Genomic DNA, 17173 nt, shown 5'->3' on the forward strand with positions numbered 1-17173 from the left:
AAGGAAAGATAAGCTGTTAGAACACAGTGCATAGTGAAGATCATAATATGTTTAGGGTTTTCCAACACAAAATACCCTACTGCAGTGGGTACACCACGTTCTCCATGTTATACACAACTGCATTCTGTTATAATGGACAGTTATATTCATTTACAACAAATGAAATAAACAGAAGGAACAAATTTTGCCTTCTCATTTTTTAAAAAAAAACATCTCAGAAAAATTCTGGTTGCATGCCCCCACTGCTCTCCTTCATTCTCCAAACAGATTTGGCAAGACTCCAGGGCCCTTGCTAGTCTTTCTTTATTGTTTGACCTATTTTTCTCCAGCCCATGGTAACTAGCCATGTGTGATGCAGGCCACTGTTCTCATGGGCCATGGATGGTTTAACTGGAATACTCCTGGGTTCTGATGACTGGGGACAAGTGTCTTCGGTGGACAAACCCAGATGTAGCACAAATGGCAACAGAGCATATGGAGAAATCAGTGAGAAGGAAGAGCTGAGTCAGAAGGCCAGCCCCCAAGTAAAACTCATCTTACAAAATATCTTGGTAATTTTTGAAATATTGCATGCATTGAGATGCTACCCACATACACTCTCTAACCATGTCTATTCTACAACTAATAGATAAAAAACTTCCTTTGAAGAAATCAGCAACTGGAAAAGCATAGGAACAAGGCTTATTATTTTCATTGAGATGACCATCTGACAGCATTGATTTTAATAATCTAGGAATGTGGCTCTCTACAGTGATTTTTACCTCTTTTTCATGCAATTTCTTAATTGGTACAGGAAAAAAAAGATCACTCTTGAGAAAATCAAGAAATTATTCATAAATTTTTATTTCACTAATTCTAATATAAATGATGATTGGACTTTCTATAGATTAACTTCAAGTCTGAGCTGGAAAAGAATGTGAAAAAATAATTCTGAGACAGACTATTTTTCATGAGTATTTAATTGGTTGCAAATTTTGCTGTCTCAAAAAAGTTTCTGCTCTTTGCTCCATTAAATAAGTTCTGTCATTGTTCAAAGTAATTATAGCTTTGGGGAAATTTTCCCAATAAAAGCTTAGAATGAAAAAAAAGAAAGAAAAGAAAAGGAAGCCTAACAATTACTGATAAAAGCTCAGTTAATGGCTTTTGGTTCCCAGACCTTCTCAGAGTTCTGAGCAGTGTGAATGTCTCCGGCCTATGTGGGTGGGTTAGGTGAATGCTCCTAATTGACTTAGACAAGAGAGAGCTGTCAGGGAAGCAAACAGATTTTTTTCCACTTAACAATTTCCCTATATGTCTGAGCATTTCCTGAATGGTGGGGTTCACTGGGCTATTTAATATATACAGTGTATATGGAAAACATCTGCAGATTCTCTGCTCTTGCCAGTTCCTCAATTGTTTGTTCAAATTCCCAGTATGAGGGCTCCTAGATCCATCTGCAAAACACTCACTTTGATCCAGTGAGGCCCAACCTTGTTTAAACATTTGAATTCCTGATGGTATTGCTTCCTGGCTATGTGGTTCCCAACTTGGATCAATGATTTGAATTATTTTATGCATCAGGCCTATTACCCTTTTATGCATAAGGTCAATTTCCCTTCTCTGACTTTTAGGATGTCGTCTTCTTTTTTGTTGTTGTTGTTGTTATATATTGAATCCAGGGCAATTTCACATGAAGCAAAGACCCACCAGCTTGTACAGACTTCTTCCTACATTTTCCTGCAGCTCAAAGAAAGAACCACATGAGATTCTACCAATTATATTAGATCCCCCACTTTAGGAATCCATTCAGATCTCTCTTGTATCATCTAAGCATATGGGAAGAATTTAATAAATGTTTGTTAATAAATGCTTCTTACTAGTTTGAGCAAAACAAAGGGGTCAATTTGTTGATCATTTTTTATCTTAGTGTTGAGGAATAAACTGATGCACAAATGCTTCTTTACTTAAAATGGGGTCATGTCCTGATGACCCCATCATAGGTTAAGAATCTAATCTGTCAAAAATTCACTTAATCCACAGAGCCCGCCACAGCTGGCAATAGAACCGTGGAATACCTTGAGATCACCTTGCTGCCTGGGGCCTGGGGCTCTCTGCTCCCGCTCATCATCATGAGAGATTATTAGACCACTCACCACTAGCCTGGGAAACGATCAAAATTCAAAATGTAAAGCACAGTTCTTACTTGATGCATCTCACTTTTAAACCATCATGAACTTGAAGAATGGGAGCTAGTGGAAGTCAAACTATCATAAGGTAAGGACAGTTTGTAAATCTGCTCCACTTTCCACAGGAACACAAGTACATAGTTAGCTCTTGAGCTTTCCCAAGGTACCTGGCATTCTTGGTTCAATTTACTTTAATTCTCACAGCAAAATCCTGAAGTCAACAGCACTGTCACCATTTTAAAGATGAGGATGATAAGACTTAGAAAGGTTAATTGGTCCTCACAGCCACTTTGCCCCAGCAAAGAACTTCTACCCCTATTTCAGAGCACACTTGATCATGAACAAAACCCCCAACCCGGTACATCTTCTTTCTCTATATAGCAATGCTATATTACAGAAAAGGGAGAGATCTCTCAGTCCAATTCAGGTCCCCTAGTAGAGTAATGCCGAAGGGCTCAGCCATCAATAATGAAAATGTCCATTTTTGCAAATGGCCAAACCTCTAGAAACATTCCACCCAGAGTCTACTCTATTCTTCTAGATAGAACACCGGAAACTCCGAGTAGAGGCCACACCTAGAGTCTGTGAGCAAAAGTAATGAAATGGCTATCCACACAGCTTCCAGAGGAGATATCAGCAGGCCTTGGTGGAGGTCTGGGTGGCTAATGCTAAAACAGTACCATGCGATTATCCTCTAAGCCGATCAACTCTAGCTCACTGTCTATTTTTGAAAGTCAAGTTTTATTGGAACACTGCTATTCTCATCCCATGAAACATTTTGGAGGGCTGCTTTCACAGCCCAATAGCAAAGCTGAGTAGTGGCTACAGAGAGTATATGGCTGGAAAAGCTTAACCTATTTACCAATGGGTCCATCATGGGAAGTTGTGGCATGGTGCTGGGGCAGGCATCTAATGTTATAGTAACATCAAATCCTTGACACTTTGAGAATCCCTGTGCAATTCCAAGCCTGATATAATTCCAAGCCCTTTACAACCAATATATTCTGAACCACTAAAGGTAAGGTTCAGTTATAATTGATAAATTCTATACTGAGATCAGCAATAAAAGATTCAAATTGATTTCTTCCTCACATAAAAATATGAGGTACGTAATTCAGATAATTCACTGTGCTCCAAAAACTCTTTGAAATTCAAGTATTTTTGAATCATTCACTTCCTCCTGGATGTGGTCCCCAACCTTGGGGTCCAAGATGGCGACCGGGGCTCTAACTATCACTTACAGCAGAGAAGAGATAAAGAGGAAAGGGGAAAAGGGACAAAGGAGCCAAAACAGATGGTTTTCTGGGAAGTGGACATACAACATATGTGCTTATCCTGTTGACCAGCCACACGGGAAGTTGGAAGTTGCAACCTCTACCCAAACCCAACCCAACACTGGATGGAGGCTGCCCATCATGGAGTCTTTCTCCCTTTCCAGAGGGTAGCCTTGGTGCTGAAGGGTGGCTTCTCAGCCTGGGATTCGATTTTCCAGCATCTCCTATAATAATCAATAGATATGAACAGAGATGGAGTGGGTACTTCAGGCCAGGGTAATTCTGCCTTTCCACATTCCACTGCCTTCTATTTGTTTATTGACATTCTAGAAAAATGTGGAAGCCTGTTGTTATAAAGATGGGGGAGTCACGAGAGGGACCAAATATGGATCTCTGAATTACTGACTGGAGGAGAGTCTCCTGCTAATGAGAAACTCACACTTTAGACTTTACGTGTGCAAGAAATAAACTTCTCTTGTGTTGGACCACTTAAATTCTTCGAGATTAAATTCTTAGAGCCCATCTTATTTTCCACCATGCATTATAATTATGGTTATAACATTATATTTAATACTAATGAGAATGCCATGATAATTTCTCACTAAATCTCTATAAACTCAATATGTTCTACATTGCCTATTACCACAGTAGGTGTGGAATAAACTCTGGGCAAACTATTACCAAGTAATAGAGGCATGCACAAAAATCATGGGAATACCAAGCAAATAGTATTTAATTCAACCTGAGAACATTATATTTAATTTCCAACCCAGGACCATGTATGTCATAATATTATATTTTACATTAAGCATAAATGTTCCATTGAATGAATTTTCTAGTTTATATTCAATGGAATGTTTTGTTCCATCTTACATTGCACATTTAAATGGTGGTGTCCGTGCAGACTAGATAGGCACCTCGTATATTCAAAAGAGAAGGCTGTGGACTCTGGGAAAATTTATGAAGAGTGACTTCAAGGAGAAAGATCAACTTACAGGTAATGTGGGGCTCTTGTTCAGACCCCAAAGTGGCCATTGCCTGGAACACAGAGAGGCTTTCTTCAAGCTGTCGTTTTGAAATATCCACTCTCTATTCTTGTGACAGGCAGAGCATTTCCCACCAACATGGAAACCCAGAGGGCTGATAACTCTTGATGACAAGTGAGTTGGCAAACATTCTTCCTTCGTAAATGGCACCCTTAGATGACCGCCTGGCTTGCCCTGCTACCCACTTTCTTTCCTCTCGCCCTGCCCTTCGCTGGAGCAAAGCTTTCCTGTCCTGACACTTTATGACCTCAGCAGCTCCTGGCAGTCTCCTCGGCACCCAGCGTCCTGTTTCTCTGCGTAGGACTTTCGTGTCTTGGGATTGAAACTGCTCTCCCATGCAGCTTTAATTTCCCCCAAGCTGTAGTACAGGGCCTTGCACGTAGTAGCAAATATGTGACTTAGTTTCAAATGCGATTTAAACTAGTTGGCCCAGTTTACAGGAAAACTGAGGAGAAAAACTACATTTAGTACTGGGATAGGAAGAAAAATTAATTAAAAGTGGAATCCTTGAGGGAAAATGTGAGTCTCGAGGCTGCAATATGTTGGAACAAGTTCTGGGCTGGGTGGCGGGAGGCTCAGATTCTGATCCAAGCTTGGCCACCAACTGAGTGACCTTGGGCAAGCCAGGTGACCACTGCATTTCAAGGCCCTTATTCCTAAAATGAGGCAGGAGATGACCTCTGCAGGCCACTCATGACCCAACACCTTTTCCAGAAAGAGAAGGCCTCACTTCAAAATTAGACAGGCTGTCTACTGGTGAAGTCATCTTCCACTTTTATTTCATTTAATGGCTTAGTTTATTTCAGTGGGAGAGATGCATACAAACTTTCTGAGATGAGGAGAACCGCCAGTGAGGTATGAAAGCAGGCAGCCTCTTACAATTCCAACTTGAAAGTTTCAGTGGCCACGAAGAGAAGCAGAGAATGGAGCCCACAAGGTCTGCCTGGGCCCGGGAAGACCAGTGCTTGCTACCAAGGCACTACCAATTAATTTTCAATCAACAAATATAAAGTGTGCATATTTATTGTAACACACATGATATTTTGAAATATATATACATTGTGAAATGGCTAAATCAAGGGACTTAACATTAGCCACAGAATTTTTGGAGTGAAACATTTGGAATCTACTCTTTTAGCAATTCTCAAGTGTACTTATTATTATTACTATTATTAATCTACTTAATAATAATGCATTATTAGTAGGAACTAGAGTCACCATGTTGTACAGTAGATCTCCTGAACTTCTTAACATCGAACTGAAATTTTCTATCCTGTGACTAATGTTTTCTCTTTCTATAATATTCTGCCTAGCAAACTACATCTTAGCAGGTAGCACTGACTGTACATTTGAAACTCCCGGCCTGGGTTCACTGAGGCAATAGAACTTGTCTGAGAAGCGAAAGTTCAAGAATCCACCTCTCAATTGTGGATCAAGAATGCTGGGGTCTGGGTGTGGTTTGTCTCTCAAGGGTTCTGGTGCTGGGAGCTGGGTCCCCAGTGTGTGGTGTTGAGTAGCAGTAGAGATTTTAAGAGGTGGGGACTAGAGGAAGGCGGTACGTCACTGGGCACGCTGCCCTTGGAAGAGATTAACATAGGTCTCTGTGGTCCTGCTTAGTTCTAGCAAGAGCAGATTATTATAAAAAGAGCAAGACTGGCCCCTCTCAGGGCTGGCTTCATGTCTCACCATGTGATCTCTCCCTCCCACACATGCTTCCACATGATGCCCTCTGACATACTGTCATGTAAACAAAGGCCCTCCCCCAAGGCTGAACAGATGGAGCTGCCTGGTCTTGGGCATTTAAATAAAACTCTTTTCTTTATAAAGAATCCAGCCTCAGGCATTTCATTCTAGCAACACAAAGTGAGCTGATACAGAAAGTTTGCTAACAACAATGCGGACACCATACAACTAGAAAAAGCAAGGAGTCAGGGGCCAACATCTTCTCCAGCTCATCCTTGGAAGGCTACTTGAGAGGCAAACTTGGCTTATAGGAGCTGTAATTATCTAGCTGAAATAGGAAAATTAGTGGGAGAGATATTGGTGTCCTGTGGTCCAGCAACTCCACTTACACAGTTCTAGACAGTAGCAGAGGGCAGGAAGGGTCTCATTAAACTGTCCAAAAATAAGACTTTGCCATTTGGATAAGTCATTTCTGGACTCCAGAAGCCTCAGAGTTTATGAAAACTCCAGGTGAGGAACAGAACCCTAGAGAATAGTATTGAGTTTTAAATAATTCCCCTTGATGATGGTAGTGCAGCTACACGGGTGTCTTGGCTGTCACTCAGATACAGTGGACACTTCCTTGCTCCAGGGCCATTGCTCTAATGAGTCCTCTTCTGCCATTATCTTTCCCCAGATTCTACCTGTTAATTCCTTCATCTCCTTCAAGGCTTGGTTTATCTTGCACCTTCCACACCAGGCCCTCCTCTAACCCCACAGAAGGCTGCCTTGGTCTCCTTCTGTCTGGATGCCACTCTTGCTCTACCCTGTCCAGTTCTACCTTTCTTTCTGACACAGAACTCACCACTTTCACACATATCATATAGTTTAATTATCCATTGGTTCCGAGTCCCTGGTTTTACCACCTTCTCTCCCCCAGACTGCATGGTCCCTGGAGGTAGGGATCTTTGGTTGTTGCTATTCACGGATAAATCCCAAGCACCTAGACACCAGTGCCTGATGCACAGCTGATGCTCAGAAGTGTCTGGTGACTAAATAGCAGAATGAATGGGATTGTAGGAAAGCCCCCTGGTTTTCATTGACTCTAGAAATATGAAAGCAATCTGATAGCTCTTCTGGCTGCATCTGAGGAGTTGGTCATACAGAATTCATAAGAATCAAACAAATCCAAAGCACCTTATGGACTTTTGAGAATAAATGGGGGGAAAAAAAACTGTAGAAGACTAAATTAGGTCTTCAAAGATGCTCTCTCCATTTCACAGATTGGAAGATTAAAGCTTAGAGAGCTCGATTAACCTGCCCATAGTAAGAATGAGGTTTCGTTATAAGTGATTTAGATGCTTGAACTAACTTAATGAATGTTCACGTCAGCCATGAAGTGGGGAGCATTAGAGTCTCCCTTTTGCAGATGGGGAACCTGAGACATGAAGTCATCAAATGCCTTCCCCATGTTCACATGGAAGAAAGTGTCACCCTGTCACTCCCATGTACCACACGGCCTCTAACAATTCTTCCAGCATCTCTGGAAGACCTCCTTCAAACAGTCTTGATGAGTGTTATTCTGAATACTCTAGGAAACAGTCCCAAACATTTTATGTTTCACATTATCAAATATTGTGCTTGATTTTCACAAAAACGTTGACATTGATACAAAAATGCTCATTTTTGGTCTAGGACTGGGGGTGGGGGTCATCACTGGGGGCAGCTGTACCCATCCCCTATTGAGTAAGGACTGTAAAAGGCTCAACATCTGTCACCGCTCTTCCTCACACAGTGCAGGATGGGTTCAGTGGCTCTTCCGTTGGTGGGAATGGAAAGCAATAAAGCAGATCAAAAAGAAAGGGACTCTGTTTTCTCCCTCTTCCAAGCAGATGGTTCCCCAGCCCTCCCCGCACCCTTTCCCTGCAGGGGTGATAAGCCCAGCCTCATCCCAGACCCCAGGCAAAGCCCACTTCACTTGGTCAGAGTGATCAGAGGCCATCCTCTCTGAAGAGCAGCTTTGGTCATCCTTGGCCTCTGTGCTTGGAAATAACTAGAGAGATCAAATGGAGGACTAAATATGAGGTCATCTGGGGTCTGGCAACCAGATGGGGTCCCCAGACCTCTGCTTCTCGAACTATGTACATAGAAAGCAAGTTTGTTTTTCTTGATCCTTAGAAGACCAAAATTTGTAAAATATTTTCCAAATGAATTACCAGGGGTGGGGGTGAAAAGAAATGCAAAAGTCTGATTTGTGTTATTATTAGATTTCATTAGATTAATATCTAAATAATAGATCAGATTTAATTAGATCGTTACAAAAATTATAAATTTATAAAATTGCTCTATCAGGTCCTTATTAAAAGTTTTGAATAGCTTACCCTTGATTTCTATATTTATCCCATGGAGGACAAGTAAGCAGATCTGGGGACCACACATTGAGTGGCAATGCCCTAGAACAGGCCATGTGGCCTGGGACCTGCCTTAGGTGACAGCAGAGGAAAATACTATGACTTAAAAAGCAAATCCAAGCTCAGCATCCAAGGGAAAGACACAACTCAGCCCAGTGAGGGCAATAAGCAGAGATCAAATACAAGTGTTGCCACTGAGCAGAGGTAGGAAAGAGGGACGAGCTGGTGGAGGGATCAGAAGACCCCCAGACCTCAGATCAGTATTTTGGCTAATCGGTCGTACGTGGACTGTATGTTTAGCATACAGTTGGAACACGGGTAAACATGAGCTCAGGAGACGTGGAATTCCCCTCGAGAAGCAACAGAGTCCTCTTTCATCGATGCCCCTTTATAAGGTCAGGGTACTGGCTACCTGTCCTTAAATATGTAAACTGAGTAAGTCCATCCTGGTTTGAGTAGGAATCCAGGAGAAGGAAGCATCCATTTTGAGAACAACCAGGATTATATTTCACTTGATCCCAGGAAGCTTTGCTATGGGGTCGGTCTCTTCCTGCACGGTGCTTCCTGGTGAACTTGTCCCAGGGATTTCTATTCCCCTCCACTTGCTGATGCTTCAGATGTTCAAGTTGAGATTCATCGCCAGTGCCTTGGACCTGTTGTTACTCCTCTTCATGGCCGCCTCCGGCCAGTACCGTAGGCTTCCCAGGAGCTACTAAGATGGCAGGGAAATGTTGTTTTTCTCCAGAAATTAGAGCTTCAAGGGCTCTTTAGAGTCTTGCTCTTTTTATTTTATAGTCCTCTCTGCAGGAGAATGAAGTACATCTTTTCCCTGGGAATTCACCTCTTGACATTTGAGAGTTGCCAGCCATGTTCAATCTTTATCAGCCAGAATCCCCAGATAGAGGACAGAACCCCATTTTCCAGCTCTCTCCCATTACAGGGTGCCGCTGCCTCCTCACAACACCCCATAATGGGCATCCTTTCCCCTGCCCTGCATTGGGGGTTTTGTTCCAGAAGCCCGCTTTCAGCCCCAGATCCTCTCAGCCATGTATTCCAACAAACATAAAGGTTCTCATTTTAAAAAGAACTCTGCGTAACCTGTCCGGATAGGCAGAATTGTAAAGGGAGCAGGGAGATTGAGTTTCCCGGCCCATAACAACTCCTGGACACAGTTGGCTAAGGGAATTGATATCCATGTGACAAGCCACCTTCTCAAAGGCACTGTCTTCAATGCAATCGCCATATCAGACACGAATTGTCTATTGTCCATTCATTTGAAAACCTTTCCTCTGAAGAGCTCTGTGTAATAACAGCTAAGTGTTGATTACTTGACAAATGATCGGGAAGTCCCATCTAGAGCTTGGGGAACTACACAGAAGCAAAGGATGAATTAAAAAAAAATGCCAAAGGGAAATGGTTCCCAACTAAGAGTGACTCCCCTCCCTCACCTACCCCACTCTGGGGACATTTGGCAATGTCTGGAGACTTTATAATGTTCATGATTAGGGGTGTGGGTGGTACTCTTGGCCTCTGGAGGGTCAAGACCACAGAAGCAGCTAAACATCCCACTACACAGCAGGACCTCCTCTGCCCGCTGGATGAGACACAGACTTATCCAGTGCCTAATGCCAGGAGTGCAAATTTGAAAAACCCACACCACTGAAGGGCAAGTAATTAATAATTGTGACATAGATTGGTTTGATACCTGAATTTGGTAGGTCAGTCACCTGAATTATCCCAAAGATCAATGTACAGTTGCAGGGCTTGCTTTGACAAATAGAAAAACAGCATTAGCTTGGGAAATCAACTGCTGAGCAACGCGTGCCTCTTAGGACCAAGGTGCAATGGGTGAGTTTACCTTCGCAAGTCCGTGTCTCCTCTGGCAATCACTGTGGCATACCCTGGAACCACTGCATGGCTCTCCCTCCTCGTTTGCACCCCAGCAGAGGCTTCACTTTACAGTGTGATCCTGGAAAAGGATGAAAAAAGTGGCACATGGTGTCTTCCTTCTCCAAGCATCTAGCCCAGGAGTCCTCGTACTTGAATGTGCACTTGAAGCCCCCTAGGGGGCTGTCTTGATGAAGTGCTCATTCTGACTCAGCGGGTCCTGAGTATGCCCGAGACTCAGCATTGCTAACAGGCTCTTGGTGCAGGTCCAACGGCCACACTTTGAGTAGCATTGTTCTAGGGCATATCCTTGTTCTTGATCGTGGTCCTGATCAAAATATTACTTCAACTACAGATCATCCCCGACTTCCGGCAGTTTTATTTATGATTGACTTTAAGATGATGTTGAAGTAACCCACTTTGAGTAGAAACCATACTTTGAATTTTGATCTTTTCATGGGTGAGTGAGTGTGATGTCCTCATGATTCTAGACGGCGGCAGCAGCAAGACACAGCTGCTGATGGGCCACATAAGATATTTAATACGGGAGTGCGGGGGCTGGGGTTGTGGCTCAGTGGTAGAGCACGGAGTTTGATTCCCAGCACCACATATAAATAAATAAAATAAAGATCCATTGACAACTAAAAGATATTCAATACTTTTAGAGTAGGCTCAGTTTTGTATGATTTACCAAACTGCAGGCTAACGTGAGGACTCAGAGCTGTTTAACATAAACTAGATTAAGCTGGGATGCTCAGTAGGCTAGGTGTAATCAATGCATTTTTAACATATGATGTTACAATGGGTTTATTGGAACATAGTCACCCCATCACAAGCTGAGGAGCACCTGTATTCAGACCTGAGGCTTACCTCCTAAAGAAGCGAGGAAGACCACACGGAGTGGAGGACAAGGGATGCATTTGAATTAAAGCGCGTATTTAATTCTGAATCTTCCTCACAATATTTTGTGACCCTGGATGAATTAACCAATTTTTCTGATATCTGTTTTCTCATCTTCATATGGATAGATAATCATTTCATATGATGGGTGGCAAGGGTTAAATAAGATCATGGGTCCTCAGTCCTTTATCCAAAATACTTATAGCCAGATGTATTAAAAATCCAGACTATATTTAAATTTCTAAAAAGTACCAAGGTGCATGTAAGATATATTATATAACAGGCCCGGAGGCGTGTGGAGCGGTGGCCTGTAATCGAACACATTAATATTCATGCAGCAAAATATATGAATACTGTACCAAGCAGCAGAATAAGGACTATAAACAGCTGAAGTTTGCATCGGGCTTTCTTGCCAATATTTTCAGATCAGGTTTGAGTTATAAGGAAGCTTCCAGTTGCCTGAGCTTCTCTGGCTTTGGAAACTCTGGGCCACAGGACTGGCAACCTATCCTTGGTCTGGAAGAACATTAATCTTTCTGCTGAAAGAGCAGGATGTATTCCTTTCCTCCCAATCTTACAGACTAAGGAGGCAAAGCCCCTGAGACAAGGACGAGCTGTGGGCGGGCATTAACCCTGGGTGTAGCGTACCCAAGCCAAGGAGAGCCCAGCAGGCCCAGGCGGGACCTGAGGTCAAAGCCACACCAGCCCCTAGAAGAGCTCCACAGTGAATCCTGTCATTACTCTAAGCCATATACAAACACACACACACACACACACACACACACACACATTTGCACACACATGTGCTCACACTCCTAAAACCATCAGGACCTGGGGCGTGGCTAAACTCAGAATTTGGAGTCTGGCAGAAAGTAGAGATGGAATGTCAAATATCTTCTGAGAAAAAAACACACCCTAATTCCCCCTTTAGTTCTTAAAATTAGATAAGAATTTCCCTATGGAGAGTCTTTGACAACAGTTCTCCAAAATGTCTGAAGAAAGGGCTGAGCACGATGGTGCATGCCTATAATCCCAGTGGCTTGGAAGGCTGAGACAGGAGGATGGCAAGTTCAAAGCCAGCCTCAGCAACTGCGAGGCACTAAGCAACTCAGTGAGACCCTGTCTCTAAATAAAATTCAAAATAGGGCTGGGGATGTGGCTCAGTGGTCGAGTGCCCCTGAGTTCAATCCCCAGTACCAAAAAAAAAAAAAAATGTCTGAATCAAAAAATGGGCACCAGACAAAAGGCTGCGTCAAGTCATGACCCTTCATTTACATGGACAATCTGATGGTTGCATGTGTGGCTCTTTTTTTTCTTTCTTTCTTTCTTTCTTTTTTAATTATTTGATGTTACAGTCACAGCTCTTTGTGCCACACACTTGGGAGGTGAACATGTTGCACAGCATTAAGGAAAAGCAAGACCTCTTGTCATGTCAATCCATCTGTCCAACGCTTGTCATAGAATCTTATTTTTCAGGACAGGGAATGCAACTAGAGCTGAATAGGAATGTGGGACTTACCTGTGGCTTTCGCAGCAAGGTGTGCCTTCCCTGGACCTGTGGTCAGAGGCTCGAGTCTGCTCCATTTTCTGAACAGTTGGTGAGTGGTCAAGGTCTGATCACAAGCTGCAGGATTTCACCCTACAATGTAATGCACTCTGCAATGGAAATGGGAGGCTGAGAGCATTGCTCTGGAGATGATTCTAGGGCTGGCTGTGTGTGTGGTGATTCGAGGAGTGGCTTCTGAAGCAGCCTGCCTGAGAGTGCTGTGTAACTCCGCTGCCTGCTGACGCTGTGACATTTAGCTCCAGTGTTTTGTTGATCTGTTTCCTCACATTTAAAATAAAGATAATAATAGGCACTGCTTCCTAGAGCTGCTGTGAGAAGAGCACATAGAGGAGGCCTCTGTGGGAATGGCTACTATTCTATTAATCTAGCTTCTGCTTCTGGACTGAACTGGATTGCAAGCCAGGCCCTGTTGACCACGCTGACAGCTCTCCACACCAGATGGAGGTTAGGATCCTTCATCTTTCAGGGTTACCATTAGTTATCCCCACTTCACAGGTGAGGAAACTGATGCTGGGTGAATTTAAGTGACTTGCCTAAGTCCACACAGCTAACCAGAGGCAAGGGCCACCTTTGGAAACCACAAACACATAATTCCAAATTCCAGATACTGCTGTCTAGTCTCCAGACTTCCACACAACCTGTAAAACTCACCTAGAAAGTTGAAGGACACAGCCAAGGTCATCATGTTTTAAGGAGCCGAGTAGGACAGCTGAAGACACTGGCTACCAAGAAACCAGTCGAAGAACACAAATAGCAAAGGAAAATCCCTTGATTGATATCACCGCCATACCACTCAGTCTAAAGTATGTCGATGGCAAAAGCTGTGGACAGGTAGAATGTCCTGGAAAACACAGGGCGAGTCTCTGAATCAGGTAAGTCCAGCCACCTGAGCAAATGGCAGCTGCAGCCTTATTTTTCTCCTTAGCAGCTCAGGCCAGCAAGCCTCCCAGTGGACACAGCTCCGACTCCCCCGGGGCTGCCGGCTCCTCCGGCACAGGGAGAAGAGACAAAGTCTTTCCAACAGCTGAAAAGTCCTGCCTTGGGCCCGGGGGTGGCAAGACGGGGGCCTGTGTGGTCTGGCAGGAGGTTTCCTTGTCTGAGCAAGGAGGACGCTAAGTCTCAACTGAGTGGTGGGGAGAGGCGTGCCATTTCCCCCCGTGTCCACGGCTGCCTCTGAGGCACAGGACAGGGAAGCGGCTCAGCTCAGTGAAAACACTTCCCAACAAGGAACCTGTAGCTAGCCTGCGGCTCTGACCCCCAGCCAGGAATGTGGGGGAGAGGGAGCGAGAAACCTCTCAGCAGAGATCCTGGTTGGAAAGAATCACTTTAAAATGTGGCTATAATTTCTCTGAAGAAAAAGAGACACATTCAGGGTCATTCTAAAATAGTCTTTGCAGAGACATCTGTTCCGGTGACAGCTTCGCTAAACCAAGTAAGTAGGCAATGCTTCTAGTTTCCTGTCAAGCCGATCAAAGTGTGTTTGCATGTAGAATAATACATTTTAGTAATGAATCCCCTGCATGTAGCAATATTAAATTAGAGGTGGATCAGGTGGGGCAGGGCTGGAGACGATGGCACGCGGCTGTGCCAATGGCCTTCCTATGTCTGTTACAGGCAGGAGGAGTGGGGTGGAGGTGACTGGGGGACGTTGATGCGACTGATAGCATCTCCCACTCGGGCTGGGAGATGACTCACCAGCCACAGACTCATTAGCACAGGGTCACCCAAGGACTGAGCAGTTCTTTTCAGAAAAGAGGCACAGACATCCAGCACTCTTCTTGCATTTCAATAACTCTCTTTCAAAGAGGAGAAACTGGCTCTGCGAGACCGGAATCTGAGTCCTCTGATGAAAAGATTTATTGCTCTAATTAGGAACGATTTTACCGATTTCTAATAAAATTCTCAATATCAGGTTAACAGTTTGTGTTCTTTCATTTTGTTTGCTTTGTTGTTGTTCAGAAGTGCTGTCCCTGTCCCACACCTATCCACAATTTTGCACCTGTGAGCTCTCGTGGGGCCTGGGCATCAGCATTCCAGCATATAGGACCCAGGCGCATTGCTGTTCTCCTCGGTAATATAGATGCCTGGGTGGGTTTGTGCCCACCATGAGGCCCTTCCCCGATCCTGCTGCTCTCCTGCATACTCATCACTCTCCAAGCCAAGGCCTCCAAACCCTGGGAATGATTCTGGACCTACTGGCTCTCTTTCTTCAAACCAAGTCTGTGTTCTCAGTCTTCTTCACACTGGATTGCTGTTCCCTCCTCGCCATCCTCAGTGAGGTGCTGGCCACAATTCCCAGCCCTCTCCTCCCCTATCCTGACACGGCCATCCTAACTGTTGGTCTCCCTGCCCCACTTCCTTGAACACTTCTTTACATGCAAATCTGATCAACATTATTTAACACTTCAAGGTCATCCCCTTGCCTTGAACCTCTTTTCTGTGCAGCTATCCAAGGCCCTAGTCATCTGTTACATGGATTAGATCTCCTGGCACCTACCCTTTAATACCAGTGCTGAACTTCAGGCAAGCACTACTACTTAAAATTCTCCCAACCGCCATGTTGTTTCACCCATTTGACTTTTCCTGAAGCTGAAATACCCTGCATCCCTTCAATAAGTCACAGTTGTTGACAGTGTAGTATTTCAATGCCATTGACATTCACAGGTTTGGAGGTCTTGGGTAAGTCCTGCTATACCTTTGGGCCTAGGGTTCCAGTTCTACAAAGAGGTGCTTTGGAACTTGAATAACAAGGCAAATAGGCTCATCACAACTACATGTGTATCGAATGTACACTTGAAAGGTAATTTGAACAATTTCATCTTCCCTTGAACATTTGGATTAAGGGCCTCCCATTCACAGATCTGGGTCCCTGGTTATGGGTTCCTGTGGGCATGGCTCATCTCTTTGGAGACGTTTATTCTCCTTCACCTCACCAAACACTAAATCAGAATCATTTAGGTATTTTTCTAAAATTTTCCTTCTTTTTATTTGTTTTTGTACATTATTTCACTTTAAATGTTCAGTTTAAACCTGAATTTGAAATCTGTGTTCTGACTAGGGGGTCTGCGGGGCCACCCAAGGTAATGGCAGTGTTCTACATCTTGGCTGGGACAGGGTTACACAGGTGTACACCAATGTAAAAACTTTACTCAAATTTGGGCCTGAGAGTTGATATATCTTGCTACACACAAGTTGTATCCTGACATGAATAAATAAATAAATACCATCAGAGTAGATTACACTTGTGGTATAGCTTGGCACTATTCCACAATGATGCTGATGGATCACTTTTTCTCTGAGAAATCCACTATCACTGTGAAAGGTGAAATTTGTCCCATGTGTGGTCTAGGAGACACATTCTTGTTCAGCTCATTCCTCACCCAGGTAGGTGGTTGGTGAGGAGCAGTTTTGCTTTCTCCTCCACTCCCTAGAACTCTGGACAAAAATAGATAGATAGATACATACATACATACATACATACATACATACATAGCCACACTCTCACTAGTAATAAAAGCTCTGAAAGGTTATAAATTTTCTTTTTTGGTACCAGGGATTGGACCCAGGAGCACTTAACCACTGAGCTACAACCCTAGCCCTTTTTTGTATTTTATTTAGAGACAGGGTCTCACTGAGTTGCTCAGGGCCTTGCTAAGTTGCTGAGGCTGGCTTTGAATTTGCAATCCTCCTGCCTCAGCCTTCTGAACCACTGGGATTGCAGGCAGGTGTGTGTGTGTGTGTGTGTGTGTGTGTGTGTGTGTGCGCCACTGCACCCAGCAAGGTTATAAATTTTCTGTCTGCACCTCTGCTCTCCCTGAACACTGGGCACCAGCCAGGTCAACACAGTCGGTATCAATCTTTCACATATGAAAAGCAAACTTCTCTCACTTATCAACCTCAGTCTTCCCAGAGACTTTCACCCTTTCCTGGCTATTTGCTTGGACAGCAGCACCAAATGCAAAGTTATTTTTTATAATTATTGTTACATGATATTTTTAGTATATGCAATTGGAAAATTGCCTTCCTCATATTTTCTAATGCAGGCAAATGAATGTATATAAGAATCAGCTTTGAAAAATAGCATCTCAGAGGGTGCTATTTTGGTTATTTTCTTTTGTTGCTATTTTTCTGAGTATTTCATCTTGGCCATGGTCACTAAGATGTTGGCCTTCTAGGGGGAGATGAAGGCATCCTGCAGAAGGGGTTCACACAACAGCCTGTGCACTGATGTTTGTAGCAGCTTTATTAACAGGAATGCAGA

The 17173-nt window shown here is 43.6% G+C and overlaps 1 long non-coding RNA gene across 3 annotated transcripts in view; it reads right to left on the minus strand.

Annotated features, from left to right (window-relative positions):
* LOC125617258 overlaps positions 1-16563 on the minus strand; it is a 28199-nt gene extending 11636 nt beyond the window's left edge. Inside the window, exons 1-4 of one of the 3 annotated variants that reach the window (XR_007348201.1) lie at positions 13564-16563; positions 12865-13001; positions 10417-10527; positions 4435-9926 (exon numbers count right to left, since the gene is read on the minus strand). This is a non-coding gene — a long non-coding RNA (uncharacterized LOC125617258). Of the gene's footprint in view, positions 1-4434; positions 9927-10416; positions 10528-12864; positions 13222-13563 lie in introns of those variants that run through there. The other 2 variants (XR_007348199.1, XR_007348200.1) reach the window with 2 other exon arrangements.
* Between the last annotated feature and the right edge of the window lie 610 nt (positions 16564-17173).

Source organism: Marmota marmota, unplaced genomic scaffold (genome assembly GCF_001458135.2).
Source record: "Marmota marmota marmota unplaced genomic scaffold, marMar, whole genome shotgun sequence".
Lineage (NCBI taxonomy): Eukaryota > Metazoa > Chordata > Mammalia > Rodentia > Sciuridae > Marmota > Marmota marmota.